This window comes from Cupressus sempervirens, chromosome 7 (genome assembly GCF_028749045.1).
Source record: "Cupressus sempervirens isolate cs-2001-9-10 chromosome 7, ASM2874904v1, whole genome shotgun sequence".
In the NCBI taxonomy this organism is placed as follows: Eukaryota; Viridiplantae; Streptophyta; class Pinopsida; order Cupressales; family Cupressaceae; genus Cupressus; species Cupressus sempervirens.
The window spans coordinates 390,422,506-390,438,723 of record NC_143124.1 but is presented as its reverse complement, the minus strand read 5'-3'; the positions used below and the strand labels follow the sequence as shown (position 1 = coordinate 390,438,723).

The window sequence follows — 16,218 nt, the reverse complement described above, 5'->3', positions numbered from 1 at the left end:
AGAGCAAGACCACCCTCCTTTTTAGGTCTACAAACAGTTGCCCAACTAATGAAGCTCCATTTAGTACTATACAAATTACCACACCAAAGGAATTTTTTAGAAAGAGCATCAAACTCCTTGAGAAAGTAAATAGGAGTAGCCTGAATCATGCTTCTATAAGTAGGAAGAGCTTGGATAACAGATTGAAGAAGAGTAACCGGAGTAGCAGTAGAAAGCCATTTATGAGTCCAATGATTTACCTTATCTTGAAGCTTGGTAATCATTTTTTTCTAGAAGAGACATGGCTACCTAGAAACAACAAGAGGAATTCCAAGATAAGTCAAAGGAAGTGACCCAATCAGAAACTGTAGGATACTAGCAATCCTATGCTCAATAGAATTAGGAGTGTTAAAAAAGTAAATGGAAGATTTGTGCTCATTAACTTTCTGGCCTGAAGCTACCAAATAAGTGTCAAAAGTATGTTGAAAGGCTTCAGCTTCTTTGATCCTAGCAAGACCCACAAAAGCACAATCATCAACAAATTGAAGATGGGAAAGAGAAGGTAAACCATTACCCCACTGCCACCCTTGAATAGAATTTTGGGACACCTGATACTTAATGAATCTACCCAAGCCCTCAGCCATAATGATGAATAGATATGGAGAGAGAGGGTCACCCTGGCAGAGGTCTCTAGAAGCACCAAATAACTAAGAAGGTTGACCACTAAGAAGAATAGTAAAAGATGTAGAAGTAACACAACTCATAGTCCAACTCACCTAGTCTGAGCTAAAGCCAAAAGAAAGAAGAATACTCCTTAGGAAACTCCATTTAACTCTATGGTAGGCCTTAGCCATATCCAGCTTAACAAACATTGCTCTCTCCCTTGGAGTAGCCATAGAGTGAATAGCCTCAGTAGCAATAACCACCCCATCCAAAATTTGTCTTCCAGCAAATAAACCACCTTGTTCTTCTGAGATAATAATGGGAAGCCACTTTTTAATTCCCTCAGCAATCAACTCAGTAATATCTTTATAAACCACATTACATAAGGCAATTGGTCTAAAAAACTCCAATTGATTAGCACCCTCTCTCTTAGGAATAAGAGTCAAGAAAGTAGAATTCAAAGCCCAAAGCATCTCTTGCTAGAATAGGATTCCTTAACCACCTCCAACAAATCATGATTAATGATGTCCCAAAATTCTTGAAAGAACTCAACTGAAAAGCCATCAGGAAATTTTTGTTTGGCATGCTATTGTTAAAACCACAATTACAATGACATTGATGTTTCAATTCTTACAGATTCGTTTCAAATGTTTGTGACTATCTTTGCCAGCAGCATTACGTGATCGTTGTGGTGGTATTCTATCTTTATTATTATTATTTTAGAATGGTCCAATGCCATTTTACTAAATTTATTTGGCTTAGTAGTCCCCTCTCTCTATACATAATTTGTATGTTAATATCTATTAAAAACTATTATTAATATCATGTCTTAAAATTAAAAAAAATGAATTTTATAATACATTGGTTATTATATATAACTTTTGTATATTCATTTTAAATCAAAAGTTTAAATCTTGTAATTTAATTATTGGAGGAGGATTAGAATTAGATTTCTAATTTTAGGTTCTTTTAAACTCAAATAGTTCAAATAGAATTGAAAATTATTTAATCTGATATTTTCTATATGATCTTTTGCTATACATCTTCTTATTCTTATAGTTTGAAGCCCTCTTTGCATGTGTCATCTATTGAGCGCATAGAGTCCTTTTAGTTCCTCTCTAAAAATAGACACAATTCCAATGCCATCATTTTTTATCTATCAATCACTGTATTTGTGGTATGAGCAATTTTGATTGTCCTATGATCATCGATCTTTTAAAGAATTTCCTCCCTCCATGAAAGGAGACACAAATTTGAATCCTCAACTTCAACCAGCATTATCATTCTGATACTAGGAGTAATTGTAACGGTAAGAGAATCACGAGTTTCTCTAAAGAGGTGTTATTAGTAGATAAGAAATATTTTTAGAAAACTAGTGTTAATGCTAATAATTAGATATTGAGGCACCTACTTATGGACTAAAATCTCTTCAGCTAACAGCTAAGGGCAGAGGAGTATCCATTCTTCAAAATCAACTTGAAATATAGTATTAGAAACTTACAATCAATCTAGATTTGATCCTTGATAGATTCAATTTAAAAACATTCATATATTAAATCTATAATACTATTACTTCTAAATACTGACTTTTAAAAGTAACATTGTTAGAAAAGAAAAAAAAATTATGTAATTTTTTTCTCAAATAAAATTGATCCAAACAACTAAAACCTAGCCAAACTTTTAATGACGTGGCTATCCTTCATCTAAAGTGTACAGTTGACCAAAAAACAAAGTTTGACCTTGTTTTGTCTTTAGTACATTTTGGATGGAGATTAGCCTGTCCCAATTTTTAACCTGATGGAATGCTAAGTTCTCTTCACTTTTCTAACCGACTATTCTTCTTAAATGTTTAAGAAATTTGACTTCTTTACCCAACAAAAAAGGATTCATAAGTGGCATGAAAGTATGAGATGGACGACTCCTTCAAAAAGATTGATGGCAATTAGACGTGTTAAAAAATATAATCTTTTGGGAATGCGGATGAGAATGCTTATTCTTTTCTGCTACACGAACCTATTATACATTTTCATTTTGTCCAAAATGGCAACAACGTACTAGTTCTCTTAATCACAATGAATTGTAGACTATATTAGAAACATTATTAACTTCCGCGCCATTTGGTAAATATTCAGAAGGCACTAACTCATTTAAACAATACAACGCAATTTGAACTCTATTGTATATGTCACAATGACATCATCGGAGCTATTCCCATTAAATAAATTGCATCATACGCTCTTTTGAATCAACCCGCATGCTCATGAAGGATTTGTCGTTACCATACGCGCGCGTATGTAAGAGCGTAGGTTGATTTAAAACGTTCAGATAAGATAGAAAGATGAGTCCACACCTTAATTTAAAACATTAAAATGAAGAAGCTCAAAATCGAAACGACTTGTTAAACCAATGTAGCCCTAAATTCTTGAATTTATAGACAACCTTTTGGATTTCTGTTAACAAGTTTGACAAATTCAATATCTAGTTCCCCCAATAAGCTTGCAATTTGTGGATATTGACTTTGCAATTATAGTTGAATCCATAAATTTTAATTTATTATATTCCTTAACGAATAAGGTGATAAATATGCTTTTACCTTTTTAATCTTGTAGAATAACCCCTTTCAACAGTGTAGTTGAGAACATAATTTTATGATCTAGAACCTCAAGCCTAAGTTCTTGAATTATGATATACAATAATATAATTTCTTTAATCATAATGTACTCAAATGGCCTACTTCTACTGCTACGAGGTTCCACATCGTGTAAGTAACAATTAGATTGCATCAACATGCTTATTAAATTATATATACAATATAAAATGCTGAATTTTATAGCTATTAAGAATAATTATATTATTCTAACCATGAAAATATTTGAATTATGATATATAATAATATAATTCCTTTAACCATAAATGCACTCAAATGTCTGACTTCCACTGCTATGAGTTTCCACATCTTTGAATTAGATTAATTTTGTTATTTTTAAAATATCTTTGCTAGATTTATAGTATTAATTTTTTAAAATTCTTATTTGAAAGATATCTTAAATTAAATTAATATTTCACTGTAGAAAAATTATCTAATTTTTCTTTAAAATCATATAAATATTTACTTTAAATAAGCAATATACTAATTTAAAACATTACAATAAAAAATTGTAAATCATTTACATACATTTAATATTTTTATATTAATGAGGTTCTCCCATTTCAATATTTCATCTACAGGTTTTTATAATGAATAGTTGTTGATTCCCACTGAGGTGGTGTGAACTTTAACAGGGTAATCTTGTATTCCCAACTCTTTTTATAGAAAAGGACTACTCATCAAAAAAAAATTAGAATAAAACAAATGCAAGATGATCCAAGTTAATATGCCCATCCATTATTGTTACGCATAATTCATACCCTTTCTCTACAAAACTCAATGTTTTTTTGAATCGATGGTTGTGGATGCTTGATACATGTGCAAGATAATAGTAGGCATTGTTTCCATCCATTCCCTCCCAGCTCCTTGCCCTGCTACTGTGCCCGTGGAGTGCATGCCACCAATGTGTTCTAGCTTTCTGTCGTCATGGTCCTAAAATCAAGGATACATGAACCTTGAGTCAAAATTATATACACTTGAATTAAAAAGTACATAAATTTAAGAAGTACATAATTTATGCTACATTTTTTTAAAAATTAAAACATATATATCATACCTGAGTAGTAGCCAGTGTCATAGATGTGTTTAGGGATATGCTACTATGATGATCATCAACATGTTTGAATTGGTCAAAAGATGAAGGATTCAAAAATAGACTATATTGGGGCCTGTATGGATAAGTATGATCTATCTCCTATTTGTAAAACCAAAATACATTAGTGTACATAAATCAAAATTGAAGATAAGTTAATAAAAAAGTGTACATAAAAATAGTACAAATTATTTGTCTTCAAAATTAGTTCATACTCTATGTATTTGAGGTTTTACCTAAGTGGTCGATGGATCAAGACCTATATAACTGTGTAATAGATGAAAATTCATACAAAATAAGATAAAAATAATTTATGAGCACATGTTATTAAATTTAAGTTCCAATGTACATTATTTATAGTAGAATTCAAAGTGCATATCGTATGAGAGACGCCAATGTTTGAAGGTCTCGAAAAAAGACTATACTCCCTTGTAGGAGGAACAATATCATCCATCCTCTATTAGGTGAAAATCAAAATACATTAATATGGTTAATACAATTATGGGGATATGGAAAAAGTAAATAATTATGTACTTCATAATTCTTATAATTAAATTTTAACCTACTGCTCCCAACTCTCTCCCTCTAGATAAAGAAGGTCAACAAATGACTCAACATCAATCTCATCACCACCACCACCATAACAAGTGTACTCCTCATCATCAAAACCATCACCCTTGGCATAATGGTCATCCTATACTGCATTATCACCACTCTTGGGTCCTCTGCATATACCTCCACAATTGGTACAAACATGTCTAAGTGGATGAATATGTGTCACATACACCCACTACTCTACTAAATTCCCTGAAAGGGCAATCAATGAAGTAAGGGAAGATGAGGCCACTCAATGATGGAGAAGCATTGGGATAACTTGTACAGGATGTGGTACAAGAGGCTAAGGACATTTGTGATTTCTTGCATTATTGTTGAGCTTTGTCACAGACCTATCCTAAGGCATCCCTCCACCAACCACCTAAAATGCTATAATATTAAAATATTTAGGTTTCAAATCCAATTCAAACTTAGCTCATAGTTTCTTAAGAAAGTAGCTAGGCACCTCATGATTTGCATGTGGTGGATGGCCAAATACCATCCACCACTACTCCCAAAAGTGTTTTGGTATATGCAAATGCATGCACTGTCTAATAGATATGTAAGGCTTTTTCTCACTTATCTCAAGACCCATCTCAAGGTTTACAAAATATCTTTTAAAATGCTCTTTATTTAATTTGAGTTGATGGACCTCTTTATAGATAGGCCATCAAAATAGAAGGCATGCATATTTTTCCTCCATAATCCAAAGCTATCAATGTCACTATCCAAATGCTCAATATAGTGTACAACACCTTTCACACTATCTACAATGCAAGGTAGGTGGGGGGAGGTGGTGGGCCTCATGCCTAATGATTTGAATATCTTACATGAGGTCATGAAGGTTGTGCCTCATGCTTTCCCTCAGATCCTCTATGGTAGGTGGTGGAGAAGGACTACATGGTAGCGTAGGTGGGGGTGGAGGTGGAGGTGGAGGGGGCGAGCGTGGGGGCATAGTGGGGGAGTGGGAGGGAGAGGGATGGGTCCATCAAATATAATCTGCATATATGTAAACAAAATAAAAATTTACAAAATTACTATTTAATAAAATAAATCTAAAATATCAATTATATAAATGTACATCTTTAAAACCATATCAATTTACATCTAATATAACTTTAACTACTTGAATATAATAAAAAGAACAGAGTATATATTTTGATTAAAGAAACATTACGGACATCATAAACATACAAAACTATACAAAGTATAGTAAACAAAACCTACTTTAACAAATTATATGAAATTAAATAACATCTTAAATAATATTTAAAATGAAGACTAAATAAAAGTGAATGCTAAATGTCCTTTCTTAGAATCTAATGTAATCCAAAAAATAATTATCTAAGAAAAAAACTCTAATGATAAATTTAATTTAATCTTAATCTACACTAACACTAGAATAAATTTAAACACTTAAGTAAAATTTAATCTTAAGGCTAATTGAACATTATACCAAATTAAAGTCTAAGCATAATACAATACTCCAAAAAGCTATTAATAAATTAACTTTAATGTGAATTCTAAAAAGAACTAAATGATAAAATAAATTGAATCATTACTACAAACCAAACTAATATGTATGACAATATGAATGGTAACTTTAAACAATACAAAATATTGATCCAAAAAGATAGATAATAATGAAGAGGTGAAAGTGGTTAGAAAGGAGGAATAGGGATCAGTGGTAGGGGGACAGATTAGATGAAGAGAGAGGATGGGGATGGGGAGGGATGAGATAGATCTCAAGAAGGACTCTGTGTGTGTGTGTGTGTGTGTGTGTGTGTGTGAGAGAGAGAGAGAGAGAGAGAGAGAGAGAGAGATTCATGAATCAAGATTTTATAATTTTAATTGTATTGAATTTAATTTTTATTAATTAATCTTTATATCAAATATATTTAATTTTAAATTTTAATTAATTTCTATTTATGATAAAGGTTTTAAATTTTTATTTTTACTTATTATATATTTATATCAAAATTAGATTTATATTTGAATTTTAACTAATTTTATTTTTAAAAGTATATTTATTGCAATTCACTTTTTTCAAATATAAATATCACATTTATATTTAATTTTACATTTGATTTGGAAGGGAAACAAGACTTATTGAAAATAACATTTAATAGAATTTAAAAGATAGTCTAAGTTTAAGTCATAATTAGGGCTAAGGTTGTGTTAATGATTTGTTTATGAATGTTTTGATTAGGTGAAACCAAGTCTGAAAGGGACATGAAACCCCAAAGAAAAAGGAGTCAAAGTAAGGAGCTAGTTTTTACAGGGACTAGCAACCCAAATAGTAAAAGAAGAATTCAAAGGCTAGTTATGTTAAGGATTTGGTTACGATTGTTTAGGATTATTGTTTTAGTTAATGTTAGCATTAGAGTTGGGTTTACAATTAGAGTTACATTCAAGAATCTAGGGTTAAGAGTTCAAATTTTGCATTCATGAATTAATATTTTAGAGTTGGGCTTTAGATTAGAGTTACTTTCCTAAATCAATATTTTACAATTTTAATTGTAGTGAATTTAATTTTTAGGAATTAATATTTACATCACATATATTGAATTTTAAATTTTAATTAAATTTCTATTTATGATAAATGTTTTGAATTTTGATTTCATAGATATTTATATCAAAATTAGATTTAAATTTGAATTTTAATTCATTATATATTTAGAAATATATTTATTGAAATATTACTTTTTTTTAATATTAATATCAAATTTATATTTAATTTTACATTTGATTTGGAAGGGAAACATGATTTATTGAAAATAGCATTTAATATAATCTAAAACACACTCTAGGTTTGTGTCATAATTAGGGATAATGTTGTGTTAAGGATTTGGCTATGATTGTTTAGGATTAGGATTATTGTTAATGTTAGGATTCAAGTTGGGTTTAGGCTTAGAGTTATATTCATGAATCTAGGGTTTAGAGTTAAACTTTTAGATTTATGAATCAATATTTTAGAGTTGGGCTTAGGACTAGAGTTACATTCATGAATCAATATTTTGCAATTTCAATTGTATTGAATTGATTTTTTATTAATTAATATTTAGATCAAACATATTGAATTTTAAATTTTAATTAATTTGTATTTATGATAAAAAAATTAATTTTATTTATTTAGTATATATTTATATCAAAACTAGATTTAAGTTTTAAATTTTAATTAGTTATATTTAAAATTATATTTATTGCAATATCACTTTTTTTCAAATATAAATATCAAATTTATATTTAATTTTACATTTGATTTAGGAAGGAAACATAATTTATTGAAAATCACAAATAGAATTTAAGATGTAGTCTAGGTTTATGTCATAATTCGAGCTAAGGTTGTGTTGAAGACTTGGTTATGATTGTTTAGGATTAGAGTTTTAGTTAACGTTAGGATTAGAGTTTAGCTTTTTATTACAGTTACATTCATATATAAATGTACATAGCTCTAGACAATTTGATATAAAGGTAAATTACTTAAATTATATACTATTTAATATATTAAATTTAGAATATATTTTAATACATAAATATTGATTATTTATTATTGAAAAATTAAAATATATTTTAACTTGATTTTTTCATATAATGAACTATCAATTCATACATATAAACATCTCTAAATAATTGAGATACTGCAACAATTACAAATTTTTTAAAAATTTAATACATCTACATAAAATATTAAACTTACATTTAATTCAAACATACATACATCACCCCAAACTACAAGATTATGGTTACATGGTTAAGTTTTAGAAATAACATTTTAGGGTATCAGTTCATTAAACTTAGTTAGGTTTATTGTTAGGCTATGAATATGGGAAGGTTTGCAGTTAGTGGATTATTGGTCCACCCAACCCAACTCAATAATCTAGGGCCTTAAGTATATTAACAAATATAAAAATCATTTGAGAAATGCCCTTTATTGTTTGATTTGTTTTCCTTTATAAAATAACTAGTATAGATATCTAAAATAAATCTATCTAAAGAAATGCCGAGAGATATCCACTACATAATAATAATAATTTAATTTATTGCATCTAAAATTATTTATATTTCCTTTATCTCCATATATTTAGTTTTTTACTAACTTAAGCTTTCTATTTCAATTTCTAAAACAATGGATGATTTATATATGAAAATATTACAATTTAAACAAATATTTATGTGATATTTAAAAAATTATTTTTAAAAGTATATTATGTTTATAATAAGATATAAACTTTTGACATTTAGATGTTTGTCAAATTTAATCTAGAAGAATAAAAGGTAATATTAACACACTTACACCATCCCACTGCTATTATAGAATGCCTATCAACATTAATTAATAATATGTTTAAAATATAGTAGATAGTTTAAAATAATAATTAATATGTTTAAACTATAATTAATATGAAAATATCAATAATATAATATATTATTCTAAAGTTTCAAATTTTATGAATACATTCAAGATTTTGGATCTAATTTGAGTTTCTAGTCTGATATTTTTAAGTCAACATTGTGAAGTTGTGGTTAAGATTTGAAGTTAGTGGGTTATTGTTCCATTCCACTCCACCCCAACTGAGCTTAATAATCTAGGGCCTTAAGTGTATTAACAAATATTTCTTTCAATATGAAAGAAAAATTCTTTTTAATGGATATTTTTATTGTGTAATATAAAATTTGTAAAACTATGAAAGTATAAATATTATTTAAATTATTGAAATGTAAGACGACTCATTCATAGATTTTTAGGTACTGGCGTAGCCTAGAGAAATATAGGCAATGACTAAAATCTATCAAACATCGCTAATATTTAGCTAACATGTCCAGCAAATATTTAGCTAATATTTAGCTAACATGTCTATAATACATCTACATTTTCTTTAACAATTATTGAATATTTTTTATAATAAGATATCTTTCCATACGGTATATTTTTTTTCAAAGACTGGCCATAATAAAAATTCTCAAACCAAAAACATAAAAATATAGGTTCCTTAACCTATAGATGGTCAATTTAACAAATGGAATTCAATATATTATTGAAAGACTGAAGAAGTAGGAAGGTTAAAATCACTGAGAATGGATTACAGATGGCTGCTAATTAATCAAGACTACGATAGCACTGAAAAGTGCCTTGTTATGCCAATACTAGTAAACAAAATAAGTACTAATATGAGAGAGGAGGAATGCTCTGAGAATTTCTGAAGTAGTTTTTGGGATCCACCTGAGTTTTTGCCTTGACAAGCCTATCATAGTTGTGGTGGAAATACTTGTCGCCCCAAGCCCTCGCCTGTTCAACAGAAGTAGTTCCATTGAAGGCGCTACCCAGATCAAGATCTAGATAATTCACATAGGCGGCCCTTGGTGAATGGGACACGTAAGGCTCCATGTATCTGTAAAGCTTCCTCATCCATTCAATGTAGTGATCATCCTCACTTTTGCTCGTCCATGTTACTTTATACTGAATATCAAACAATGTCCCCTTCCGCTGAGGAAAAGGCAACGCAGTTGCAGGAATCCTGTTCATGATTCCTCCTAGAGGAGAGAAAATGGCGAACGCGCTCACCTCCTCTTCCATAATAGACCACAGCCCTCTCAGGGCAGGTTTCGGCAACGGCGTTTTCCCAAAATCTGACTTAATCTTGAAGAAAACTTTGTTTGTATTATATCGGTTTGCCAATTGGCTCACGTTGGTGCGCCTATCAAAGTCTCCAATTATCTCCACCCATTTCATTTCCTTACAGTCTGAAGACCCCATTCTCAACTCGGGGAAAATCTTCCCCATTATTTTCAGCAGCTCGGGCTGACGTCCCAGGTATATTCCTTGAAACGACGCACTGATGGTTGTGGTGTTGTTCACTTGTATTCCGAAGAACTGCACTCGCATGAAGATATCTTCGTCCATTGAAGGACCAACATATTGCCATCTATGAACAGCATCCGTGACATTATCGGTGCCCGTTTTTAACACAGTGAAAGCTGTTAAAATGGTGGGCACGCTCACCAGCTGCAGTTTCCAGGCATACACAACTCCCCAGCTTCCGCCGCCGCCGCTTCTCAGAGCCCAAAAGACGTCCTCACCCATGCTCTTCTTGTCCATCACTTTCCCTGACGCATTCATCAGCAGGGCATCCAACACATTATCAGCCGCCAGCCCATATTTTCTCGAGAGGAAGCTCAGCCCTCCGCCGGCAATATGACCGCCGGATCCGACCGTGTGGCAAACTCCAGCAGGGAAAGCGAGGTTGGGCGAATTGTTTGCAATGGCAGAATAGACCTCGCCCAACGTTGCACCAGCCTCCACCCACGCCGTCTTTGCTTTCACGTCAACTGTGATTTTGTTGAGTTTCAGCAAATCGATGAGAATGAATGGAACGTCGGAAGTGTAGGAGAGCCCCTCGTAGCTGTGTCCTCCGCTTCGAACACGAATCTCCCACCCGTTTTCTATGCCGCACAGAACTGATTTCACCAATCGGCTTTGGCTCTCAGGAATAATGATAACGTAAGGCCTTGGCGTCTCAGCCTCCGTGAATCGAAGATTTTGGGCAGAGAAATTCAGCAGAGAGTAAAATTCAGAAGCGGAGGAGGAGATAGTCGTAATGTTTTTTAGGCCGATCGCATGCAAGCACGACAATAATCCTACGCCATCTCCGCTTTTGGCTGATGTAGCAAAGGTGAAAGTGCTGCAGGCTACGACTACCAGAGTCAGAAGCAAAGAAAACTTTTCCATCTCTTCTCTTCAACTGATATTATGTTTTCTTGGAATATGATTCAATCTTCTGCAATTTATAGGCACCAGTTCGGTGGTCTCGCGTTACAAATGTGTAACCCTGCCGATAAGTTCGGTGGTCTAGCGTTGCAAATGTGTCCAATTCTAAACGTAACCCCGCCGATAAGTTTGTGCCACCGTTGATTTTGACTTTGAACTCCATTACAGTCCGCCAACTGTGGAATTATTTGTTGGGATGAGGTAATTTCCACCGCTGCGGCAATATTCCAACTATGAACCTTCCCACCGCCCTCCTGTGTACACTGTTTTCTTTCACTTTTTACATGATAAATTCTAGATCCCTCATGAATGTGCATGGTTCAATCTTCGACAATATTTCAACTATGAACCTTCCCACCGTCCTCTTGTGTACACTGTTCTCTTTCACTTTTTACATGATAAATTCTAAATCCATTATGAATGTGTATGGTTCAATCTTGGGCAATATTCCAACTATGAACCTTCCCACAGCCCTCCTGTGCACACTGTTCTCTTTCACTTTTTACATGATAAATTCTATATCCACCATGAATGTGCATGGTTCTAGATCTTTCTTAGATCTCTATAAATGAGAGAGTTGTGATAGATGTAATCATAAGACAAAGAAGCAATAATATAAATAAGGTGATAAGTATGCTTTACCATCTAGAATGACCCCTATCAACAGTGTAGTTGAAAATAGAATTTTACAGTCTAGAACTTCAAACCTAACGTTCTTGAATTATGATATACAATAATATAATTTCTTTAACCATAATGCATTCAAATGGCAGACTTCTATATGCTTATTAAATCATATATACAATATACAATGCTGACTTTTATAGCTATGAAGAATAATTATATTAACTGGATCATGAAAATATTTGAATTATGATATATAATAATATAATTCCATTAACCATAGATGCACTCAAATGGCTGACTTCTACAACTATGACTTTCCACATCTTTGAATTAGATTAATTTCTTTATTTTTTAAATATCGATACTAGAATTCTAGTATTTAAATTTATAAATATTTACTTTAAATAAGCAATATACTAATTTTAAAACATTACAATAAAAAATTGTTCATAATTTACAAATATTTAATATTTTTATGTTAATGAGGTTGTCCCATTTCAATATTTCATCTATAATTTTTTATGATGAATAGTTGCTAATTTTGACTGAGGTTGTGTGAATTTTGGTGGGACGGTCTTGTATTTCTCAGCCCTTTTTTGTGAATTTTAAATAATAGAAAAGCACTATTCATTAGAAAGAAAAGAAAGAAAAAGAGAATGAATAAAATGAATGCAAGATGACCGAAGTTAATATGCCCATTCATTATTATTACGCGGAATTCGTACCCTTTCTCTACAATCTCAATTTGTTTTTGAATCGACGGTCCTGGATGCTCGATAGGTGTGCAAGACGATGGTGGGCATCATGTTTGTCCATTCCCTCCTAGCTCCTTGCCCTGCTGCTATGCCCGTGGAGTGCGTGCCACCAACCTGTTGTAGCTTTCTGTCGTTGTGGCGAACTGTCCCTAAGGGAAGGGCTTCTGTGGCCACCGACAAGCTTCTGTTCCCGACTGTTGTGCCATGAAGCAGCCTCTGTGCTTGATTATGGGGTCTTGGCTGAAACCGACTGTAAAAAAGAAAACACTCGTGATATCTACTATAGGTTGGGTCACAATTTTTTGCAATTTGTATTTCTATATCTCCATTTGTTTGTCAGGCATTTTGCGGTATATGGAATGCTTAAAACCCTAAATGGGAAAGTTGTTACAGTTTGGCAGAGAAACTTGTAACACTGCTTTTTGTCTCTTTGAAACTTTAGGTATTTGGCTCTTTTATATGTATTTCATTTGTTGAGTACTCTGTCCACGAACTCCATATTTGTGTTTTCGAAAACGTCATTACAAATCATGAAGGTTGATGATTTTTTTAGCCGACCTAGTGCGCCCAAAAAGATATAACCCAACAATTACAAATTAATTGAACATTGAACTCTTTGAATACCCAAATATTTCATGAAAATATAAATGTGCAGAGCCTATTTCGGGGGGCTGTAAAACTATTTCCCTTTGGATTGATAATGACGACCGCTGAATGGATTTTGTTTTCAATGGAATTGGTCATGCAGATTGCAGCAAATGGCGTATTTTTTCAATAATAGGCCAAAAAGTTATTAAATGATTCGACTAGCGGCAACAGCCATTAGAAAATCATTTTAAGGGTATGTTCTTCTTGCATGTCAAACTCTGCAAAACGTTTGGACTTATTGAGGTTTTCCATATCCTTTCATTATAGTTGAATCTAATTTTGAAGTATGTCGCTTTTCCACATGTTTGGAGAAATAGATACCTATTTTGATTCTCTGACATAAATCTATGATCCTTCTTATGATCCGTGTATGTTTGTTGTGATTTTAGGTATAGAATTTTGGTATGCCAATTAGTAGCCAAATTAAAACATGGATGTCTCAAAATACCATGAAAAACACTATTTATCTATCAGATTAATAAATTTTAATCAATTGTGGATGCTCATTTTGATTTTGTGATAGAAATCTATGCTTCATCTATGTGTATTGTGAATCCATATCATATAGCCTGTTTGAGGAACTGTCTAATGAGGGGAAGCAACAATGGCATTCTCATTTTCATGAGGTAGAGAACCCTAATGAAGTACCCATAATACATTCCTACTTTTCTTGTTATGTTTGATCTCAGTATTGATAGATTTTGTTGATAGACAGATTAAATCGGGCCTGTTGATTAGTCTTGGGGTAGCAAAGATGATTTCGAAGCCAAAGCTGAAGAAATTTGCGAAGAGATATGGAAAATTTTGGTTCACATAGCAGTTTGATAGAAGTATGTCTAAACCTAAATATAGAAAAAAGTATTTTGTAGGCTTTTGAAATGGTAAATGACTCTATGACCTTAGAAAACTTTGGTGATTTTTTCAAAAAATTTAATTTGTAGGTGATAGACTACACTTGGGGAGTCCAGGCCTTAATGATGTCTCTTCAAGGAGAGACTTGGAGTCAGATAAAGGAAGATCATGCAAGGAAACAAGAAGGAAAATATGACATTTTTATGAGAGAAGGTAGAGAGCAGAGTCGCCATTGAAGGGCCAAAGAAAATTGACAATGGTCGATTTGACAAGAAGCAGTGAAAATGGAATTACACTAGGTTGATTTAGATGTTATAGTTGGATAGACTAGTATGCAACCATTTAATAGATTAGAAAATAATGGAGTGGGAGGCTCTTCTTTTTGACTAGAAATGTGAATATGTTTACCCATTTGTTCTGACCACAGACATGGGGAGATTCAACTTGCACATGTCGTCACTCCTCTATTTCATGTATTAAACTATTTTTCTATAATGAAGGATATTCGTAAGATTTACCATGAAAAGTTGTAGGGAAAAAGAAGAAGAGGATAGGTATGATACTAAATTTCAGTGGAACTGAATATCTAGAATTACTAGTATACAACCAACCATTTTATGCAGATTATTTTCTTTTAATAAAAACAGACACCAGTAGAAATACTCCATCACAAAAGCATGTTATAAAGGCAAAGATAACGCTTATGACTATGATGTATAGGTAAAACCATTGGGGCAAGCTTTTACATTCAATGACTCAATTAGAAGATTACCAGTCTACCACTTTCAAATAGAGAAACATTGGGCTACTAGGCTTTTGAGGAAGATGGATTTTGTTTACTTCTATCTTAAAAGATTAGATCACTTAAGACATGACTTTTAATTGATAGGTGCTTGAAGAAGAGACAAATATTAGCTATGAGCATATTGTGAATAGTCATGTATGAAAGTGACAATTGAAAATTTATATTTGGGTAAGATCTCTTTGGTCAGTTGTTTAAATTGCCTATGTAATATATGTTTTGTTGGTAATTTTTAGGCTTTAGATATTTATGATAGGCATTGTCAGGTATTGGATTTCAATGGTGTTCATGTAAGGAATTTGAGGCAATTTCTTTGGGAATAAAAGTAGCCAAGGAAACAACACCAAATATTCATTTGATACATTTCATATCTTATGCCATGTTTGACATTTGAATTCATGAAATTTTTTTAGAGTTTTATACTCTTGCATTTGTATGAACCTTTTATTTTAGGTCATATAGATACCACATGTCAAAGTGGTTGTCATCATATTTTCTTTGCAATTTGATCATCCACAAAGTTACAAATCATAGTAGTAGATCATACAAGTTAGCTTCAAATTATTTATGTTGGAAGTTGTAAGTGCCATAGAATAGAGAAATGTAGATTCTCAAAATCTAAAAAGTATGGTGGTTAGAAAAGCAATGTTTATTATAGAAATTAAAGAAATTATTGTAGGAATGGAAATAATTGTGTCTTACTTCAGAAACTATGTTCCACTGCTGAAATATAGAGGAAATCTCAAAAAAATTGGGGTTTCATATCAGGTGTAAGAAGTGTGTCTTGGA

The 16,218-nt window shown here is 32.0% G+C and overlaps 1 pseudogene; it reads right to left on the bottom strand.

Moving 5' to 3' along the window:
* Window positions 1–9,989: 9,989 nt before the first annotated feature.
* LOC149547150 (berberine bridge enzyme-like D-2 pseudogene) lies at window positions 9,990–11,723 on the bottom strand (annotated as a pseudogene).
* Between the last annotated feature and the right edge of the window lie 4,495 nt (window positions 11,724–16,218).